The following is an 8,416-nucleotide window of genomic DNA, read 5'->3' as shown; positions in this document are numbered from 1 at the left end:
TAGTAGTCATATATGGATGTGAGAGTTGGACCATAAAGAAGGCTGAGCACTGAAGAATGGATGCTTTTGAACTGTGGTGTTAGAGAAGACTCTTGAGAGTCCCTTGGACAGCAAGGAGATCAAACCAGTCAATCTAAAGGAAATCAACCTTGAATATTCACTGGTAGGACTGATGTTGAAGCGCCAATACATTGGCCACCTGATGCAAAGAGCTGACTCACTGGAAAAGACCGTGATGCTGGGAAAGATTGAAGGCAGGAGAAGGGGACGACAGAGGATAAGATAGTTGGATGGCTTCACACTTCAACAGACATGCGTTTAAGCACACTCCAGGAGATGGTGAAGGACAGGGAAAACTGACGTGATGCAGCCAATGGGGTCACAAAGAATTGAACATGACTGAGCAACTGAACAACTGTTTTGACTTAGACAAAGGGAGCAATCCACTTTCTTAATGATCAGCAATTAAACTAGTTTCTTAAAAAATCCTGGAAAAGTTTCATATGTTTTGAAATTATAAAAACATGCTTCTAAATATTCCAGTTATCAAACATACACAGTTGACTACAGAAAATATTTTCAACTGAAAGATGACCAATGGAATCTAACATCTTCCTAGGCTAAGGAGGACCTTCTGAGACTTCAACAGCAAATACCAGTGGTGACCATCAGAACCAGCTCCCTTGAAAGCAGTGACAGTGAGAAGCCCCACTGTCACCAGCTGTCCTCAAAAGCAAGCTGCAGTTTCTGGCCAGTGCACAGAGATGTCCCGCTGAGAGAGGGAGAAGAAGACTGTCTTCCTCAGGTTACGTGAGTCTAGGTGTGGAAAATCTAAGGAACTGAAATTAAGAGGACTTCACGTGGTGGCACAGTAGGACTCCCATGCATAACACAACAGTATGTGATTTAATCACGCATGGTTAGGATATAATGCTACAGCAAGCAGGCCGTGTATTAGACACACAAAATCCTGGAGGCACCTCCACCCGCTTCCTGTGTTTTCTGTGAAACATACAAACATCCGTCCAGACGGAAGTTCAGGTAAACCACAAAGGACTCTGAGTTGATTGTGTTGCAAATTTACCCCCACTTTAGTTATAATACCTATGTTTTCATACCTTCTTTTTAGGTTTCACAATGGAACAAACAGAATCTTTACCTCTGTCGTGAGGTTACTGCAATCATATCCTGTGACCCTGCATTTCCCTCCTGGAGAAACTAGTACATGTGTGACTATGTGCGTATATGGTATGCATTTGCGGGCACCAGGTTACATGTGCAAAGATGTCTTTACCTGTGTCACTTTTGAACATACTGGAAGGAATCAAAATGCCTGTCAACAGAAGAATGGACATAGTAACTGTGATGCTGTCCCACAGCAGAGCACTGCAAAGAGGGAACTGAAGGGACGGTAACCATGTGTAACTACGGGAGCAGCTGGGCGAGTGTCGCCCCTCCTATCCTCTCCAACCACTCGCGCTCTCTTGGTAACGCCCTCAGGCCCACGGTCTGCACGTGACCCGCTGACTGCACCCAAAAGTATACTTCTAGTGTGCACTTTTCAATTTCCCTTGGCCATGAGCCATTTTCTTATGAGAAAATGTAAGCTTACACTTAAACTTGGCAGATTACGTTGAAGTGACACAGTCACAGACACCCTATATTCAAATCTATTGTAGAAAATGTCTGTTTTCAAGTAGCTAAAATCCCAGTAAACCACTTTCAGCTCTCATTTACTTCTCATTTGACAGTTCTTTTGTGTGCTTCTACGATGAAACTTTTGTTATCTACTTCTTTATGCTGCAAAAATATTTTTAAAATGATAATGATATGGGTGATAATTTTTAGTCAAAATAGCATTCTTAAAAAAAGAATGGACGTAACATGAGTGACCTTTGATACAGTGTTTTGCAAAAATAGGATTTTTCAGCAGATGGGACTGAAGTTACAAATACAAAGAGGACATGAAGGAAACCAGCTAGAAAGGAACATTGACTTAAATCATATTTAAGTGAAGCATGGACTTTCACTGTGATATAGAGAAAGGGAAAATGGTATCCCCAGTGCTATTGAAATACACACTGTAAACTAAGCAGATTAATACCAGTGGAAGTGGAAGCTATGAAACACGGCAACATAAACACCCTGTGGAAACGGAAAGCATGTCCTGCCACCTACGTCATCTCACAGGTAATGCAGCACCGCCGCAACACAACCATCGGTACACAGACTACTTCCGTGCCTGAGAGCATGGGCTGGGTCTCGTGAATCCCTTCAGGAAGGTTTTCTAGGGCCATGCTGAGTTTCTTCTCTTGTCTTTATTTACAGACATCACAACATTTGCCTGGGTTTTTCTTCTCTGTTATCTCAACATATCAAAGACTAGGGTTTTCTATTCTTTTCAATTTATGTTTCTTAAAACTTCTCTATAGTGTCCTACAACCAGAAAGGTTATCAAGAAACGCAGCTTATATTTGAGAAGTAGTGAAAAGTGAAAGTGTTGGTCACTCAGTCATATCCAACTCTGTGGCCCCATGGACTGTAGCCGCCAGGCTCCTCTGTCCATGGAATTCCCCAAACAAGAATATTGGCATGGGTTGCCATTCCCTTCTCCAGGAGATCTTCTTGACCCAGAGATTGAATCCAGGTCTCCTGCATTGCAGGCAGGTCTTTACCGCCTGAGCCACCAGGGAAGCCTGATATTTGAGAACCTACAAAATATTTTCACACATTGTCACATTCATCATCAATATGATGTACCCGTTTTGTATTATTAACTCATTTTACTGATGAGGTGATAGGGATCAGGGATCAGGCTCAAAGTGGTTAAGTGACCTTAACAACTAAAATTATATTAAAATTACATTAAAGGTCAAAGATGATGCAGTCCAGGCCCATTTGCTTAAGGTCACTGAATACTTCCTCAAGTTTTAGTTTGATAAAAGAACCTCATTTCACCACCCTATTCATTTCAAATTCACTTTACTGTTTAAACTCTTCTAGGGGTGGGATGGGGAGGGAGGTGGGAGGAGGGTTCTGGAAGGGGAAAATATGTACACCCATGGTGGATCCATGTCAATCTATGGCAAAACAAATACAATATTGTAAAGTTAAAAAATATATAAATAAACTAATTTAATAAACTCTTCTAACATGACTTCTGCCTCTTACTTGCAAATTGGCACCTAATGTGAGCATTTGACTCCATCCTCTCCCACCACCTGTCCGCTGTCCCACAGTGGAGAGACATTTCACATAACAAATGGAAAAGGTAAATGCTGTTTTATTTGGTAACAGAACAGGGTGTCCTGGCAAGTTCTATTTAGAGTGTATTCCCTTCAGAACTTTTTATTGTTTTCACTTCCATACACAAGTGAGGTAAGACAAGTCTCTCCACGAACCTGAAGAAATACAACTCGGGCAACTTACACTTTTCTCTAGAAGAGAATCCCGTCCATGTGGGATCTCCCACAAGCCACAGATCATCTGAAATAGGGACCTGAGGCAGCGGATTCAGGGAAGATGTCCCTGGGAATTGATGAGCACTATCTCTCCTTCTGAAAATACTGCTCTGCACGATTCTTTGACAACTCAGGGCCGCTAAAGTTATCTCTGAGCAGGAAGAGGAACGCATTCAGAGATGACGCATGGACCAGCGTCCACCCTGGCACTGAGCAGGATGCTGCGAGAGCCTGCCCCCTCCAGCTCGGCGTCTGTCTGTCGCTTCCCCCCGCTGGGCGAGGGCTGCTCCCACTGCTGAAACGGGGGCGCACTGAGATTTGCCAGGTGTGTTCTCCCTTCACACGGGAAGAGCGCTCACTTAAAACTCTCTGCCCCTCTCCATCACCAGCCCCCAAGAGCCTCTCATGATCTCTTTTCCAGGCCTGTCCTGGGCAGTTGTTAATTCTGTGCCGCTCTCCTCTGGGCACGGACACTTAGGTCAGGCTCCATCTTCCTGATGTCTCTAGATTTTTGGTGCATCGTAGTTAACTCCTTCCCGGCCTTGGCTTTACTTGAACAAACAGCAGGTTCTCTTTCTAATCCCAGCCGCCCAGCTCGTCTGGCCACGTGGCACCCCACACCGTCCGTCTCAGCACACATACAGCCCGCCCCCGGGGCTGTGCGCCCCCTCCCAGTCCTGTGCCCTGAGACCTTCTCCCTCCCCGCTCACCTCCTCTGTGCTCTGCCTTCTTTCTGTAGCCTTCTTCAAGGACTGACCCTGGACAACGCTGTCTTCTTCACGAAGTCATGTGGCAGAGAGCCATGGCCCCAGCGCATGTTTGAGAAATGTGGAGCTAGTCTCTCAGTGCCAACAGTCAGGCTCGTGGCCCAGACTTGTGCCAGCGGGCATGCAACAGGCCTCTGGGGTGGGCCTGCCCCTCCAGCTGCAGTTCTAAAGGCAGGGTCCCCGGGGTGGGGGGGCTGCTGTCCTGTGATCTCCCTTCCTGCCATCCCCGAGACCTCCACCTGCCACACTGCCCTCTGCACCTTCAGTGCTTTCATACCCGTCTCCACAGCAAACACTGGCTCAACAGCAAACACTGGCTCAACCAAACCCATCTCCCTCACAATCACATGGTACTTGAGAATTTTCATTATTTTTTCCATTAAAAGTCATTCAGCTCTTTACAGGACTTCTAAACCTCTTTTTTTTTTTTTTTACAGTTTCCATTCAAATTAGGAAGTATAAAATAAATCAGCTCAGAGAAAATAAATTTGAGGTTTTGCTGAGATGGTAGCTGTAAGACCTTGAAGAAGCTCTAAGCAGGCACAGCTCCCAGATGGGTTGATATGAGGGCTTCATATCAACATAATCCCACTGGGGCAAACTAAATGGTTAGATTTGAAGGTTTTATCTGAAAAGTCTCAAGTGGTATTCTCGATAGAGGCAATTATTATTTGAGAACACTGTTTTAATTCCTATTTTCATTTTTACCCACTTTTTAAAAACTAGTTCAAATCATTTTTAGGCACGTGAGTGCCTCACTGAGAGTTTCGTGGGGAAGATGTGTGCACGTCCTAACCCACGCCTCCCAGGGCAGCTCCTGCTCAAAGTGTGAAGGCAGCCAGGGAGACAGGAGGGGCCGTGGAGCGAGCACAGGGCAGGAGTGATCAGGTTCTTTCTTACTGCCAGAAACTGCAGGACCACCTCACCAGACCGGACTCCGGCAGCACAAGTACATGATGATACTGAAACATCTGATGCTGAACCCAAGACAGGAGAGCATATGTCTCCTCCATCCTGATTAAGCAAGACATGCCGCGTCAAGGGACCAGCGCGCCCTGTCTACATAATTACCACCAGTTGTGATTAGAGAGGAGTTTTCGTTGATCCCAAGTGGCTTGTGTGAAATGCAAAAAAAAAGGCTTTTTCTTACAATAAGGTTGCCATATTCACTATTAGGAGGTTTCCTCCCAGTGCAGAAGCACTCATATTGCTAAACTCTCAGATGTAAAGGGGGTATCAAGGCAAGCTTTCAGCATTAAGAGGAAGGGGATTTACAGGCACTTAGATAACAAAGTATTCTTCTGAAAACATGGCCCTAGGAGTTCTATCCCACTTTGATTGCTGTGCAACCTGAAAGGATCATTCAGAATTTTAAATTGTTTTTCTACATGAAATACATTCAAACTGATATGGCCCATTTTACTGCCTCTGAGTCATTAAAAAGTTTTTTTTTTTTTAATTTCTACTGCTATTTCTACTGCTAAGTTTCTTTTGTAACAAATAGAATCATCTAATGTAATCATGACAAAAGCTTGCATAACTGGCTATTAAAACACATTGAAACCAATGCCATTTGGAGCCGAACAGTCAAAATCCTAATAAGAATATTCAAATTAGAAGCCACACACCCCAGTATTTCACTGGGACATCTGCCCTTGGGATGCCATGCTCCACATTTGCTGAGTCAGAAGACTTTGCTCCTCTCCCCTCAGAGCTGTGAACCATCAAACCGCCCCTTTGACACGGCCTGGGAGGTCACAGCTCCCTTCTCTGTCCACTGCCGTGAAGCTTTATTCCATTTATGATGATATGAACACCAGCAGATCAGGTGCTGAGGTTAAAGTGAGATGAGGAAATTCCATATTCTAGATGCTTCCTCACATCTCGTCTGTCCTGTTCAAGGAAATTCTGTCCCGTCCAGGATGTGCACCGTTTTCAAGGAAAATTGGGACAACACAACCCAGATGGCAGCACACTTCTGGTTCCACTTTGATTTCGTTCAATTTTCTGACCATTTTCTAGTTGTAGAGACAACAGCCTCTGGGCTGAGAGAGAGGCTAATAGCGTAATTTTACTTGCAGGGGCCTGACATCCATTTGAAAGAGATCGGTGCATGGAACTAAGGTAGACTTGGTTTTCAGCCCTTTTCCATGGGGTTTTTGGGAAAAGTTTTATTCTGTATTTATGTTCCTCAATGTTATAGCTAGAACCAGGTCCCATAGAAACTCCTCTCTTTCTTTCTCTTTTGCGCATTAGAAAATGTGGCTGGGAGTGGAATACCTCTACACGTGGGAGGAGTGAATGACAGTGTTGTGTGCGTCTAGAGATGAGACTTCTAGCTTAGCAGTGGATTGGGGGTGAGCTGAATAAAGCCACATGAAATGGTGTCAGGAAAAACAAGTGGTTTTGACTAATTTTATTCGGAGAATCACTAAATCATGTGGGTGCTGGCAGAAATCGTACCTTGACAGATCTCCAGGTTCCCTTAACAAGCTTGGCCAGACACAGTGATTCAGCACAAAGAGAAAGAGGAATGTATGTTTGTTGAGCATAAGGCACTTAAAAATTTCATACTCAACATGGATCAGGGTATCCACATTATACAAACAGCTAGGCTACAGAAAGTCCCAGCCTTTTCCAACATGTTGAAATCCCAACAGTTTTCACAACCCCTCCAGCAAGCCCTCTGCACTGTGCCATGCACTCAATTTCAGATTTTTGATGAGAAATAGCAATACAAATAAAATAAATGTGCCTTATTAATGAAAATATAACCTGAACTTAAAAATATAATCAGGTTTGAATATTAAAGCAGGTGTTTGGATTCTATTTTGTTCACAAGCTGTTTGGTAAGAACTTGGATGAGAAATCCATAGGCAGAAAAATATTTAACTGTAAATGTTTTATGTTTTTCATTTCAAAATTGAGATAAACATGTGGCAGTTAAAAGGCAAACAGTAGGAATGGTTATACAATGAAAGGGCAGTATGTTCTCTGAGGTCCCTCGTCTCACACTGAGGGACTATTCTCAACACCCGGACCAGTGGGTCAGACATAGCATCTCTAGAAATGCACCAGTTGGAGCCTCCTGCTAACCTGCCACCTAAAAACTGAATTAAGTACTTAAAAAAGCTGATGTCTTAACTAGGAAATATGATATAAAGAACAAGTTTAAAAATATACCAGCAGGATGTCAACAAACATAACAGAATGAGGGATATTCTAAAAAAAACAGCTGACTTGATGTCTTCAGCAAGTTTAGACATTAAACACCAGTGCCTGTGTATGGGAGTCACAGCCCCAACCAAAATACGCAATCCTTGTTGAGCCTGACTCCAACCAACCGATAACCTAAAACTGTCTTTGACCGAGACAGAAACATGAGGATGCGCACGCGCCCAGTCACTCATTTGTGTCTGAGTCTGTGACCCCAGGGACTGCAGCCCTCCAGGCTCCTTTGTCCATGGGGTTCTTGACTCTCTGTGACACCAGGGACTATAGGCCACCAGGCTCCTCTGTCCATGGGATTCTCCAGGCAAGAACACTGGAGTGGACTGCCATGCCCTCCTCCAGGGCATCTTCCTGACCCAGGGATCCAACCTGGGTCTCCTACATTGCAAGTGGATTCTTTGTTGCTGAGCCACTGGGGAAGCCCATTAACTGTTAATAAAATGAAAGAATTATTTTGCATTGTCACCTAGAGATTCTGTTAAATTTTCCTCTAATTTAACTTTTTATTCTTATTTCATTTCTCATTAAAATTCTCAATAGAAAACTAAGTACAAGACGTAAATAAAAACAAACTCAGGAAAAAGTTAATTGTGGAATTTTATACTGATTCTAGTAAAAGATTTTGAAGACTAAAAAGCAATTTGTTATAAAAATGGTTGTGACCAAATGGGGATTTTTTCCTTCACACAAATTCTGCATCACATAAATGTTTATTCATGAAAATCAGCTATAACAACACTTTGTACGAAATAACAATGAAATTTCACTTTGTTTCATAGGTACAGAGCTCTTCAATATCTTAGGTACTTAAAATATAAAACCAGTTAAAACAAAAACAGAAGGACTTTACATCTGAATGTGAAAATTTTAAGAATTTATTAAAATAAATTAATATTTTAAAATAATTTTACAGCTTAACCGAGTATAATGTGCACTTAAGCCACACTCAATGCAATA

This window comes from Giraffa tippelskirchi, chromosome 8, assembly GCF_054371585.1.
Source record: "Giraffa tippelskirchi isolate mGirTip1 chromosome 8, T2T-mGirTip1v1.2.pri, whole genome shotgun sequence".
In the NCBI taxonomy this organism is placed as follows: domain Eukaryota; kingdom Metazoa; phylum Chordata; class Mammalia; order Artiodactyla; family Giraffidae; genus Giraffa; species Giraffa tippelskirchi.
This window is presented reverse-complemented; position numbering follows the sequence as displayed.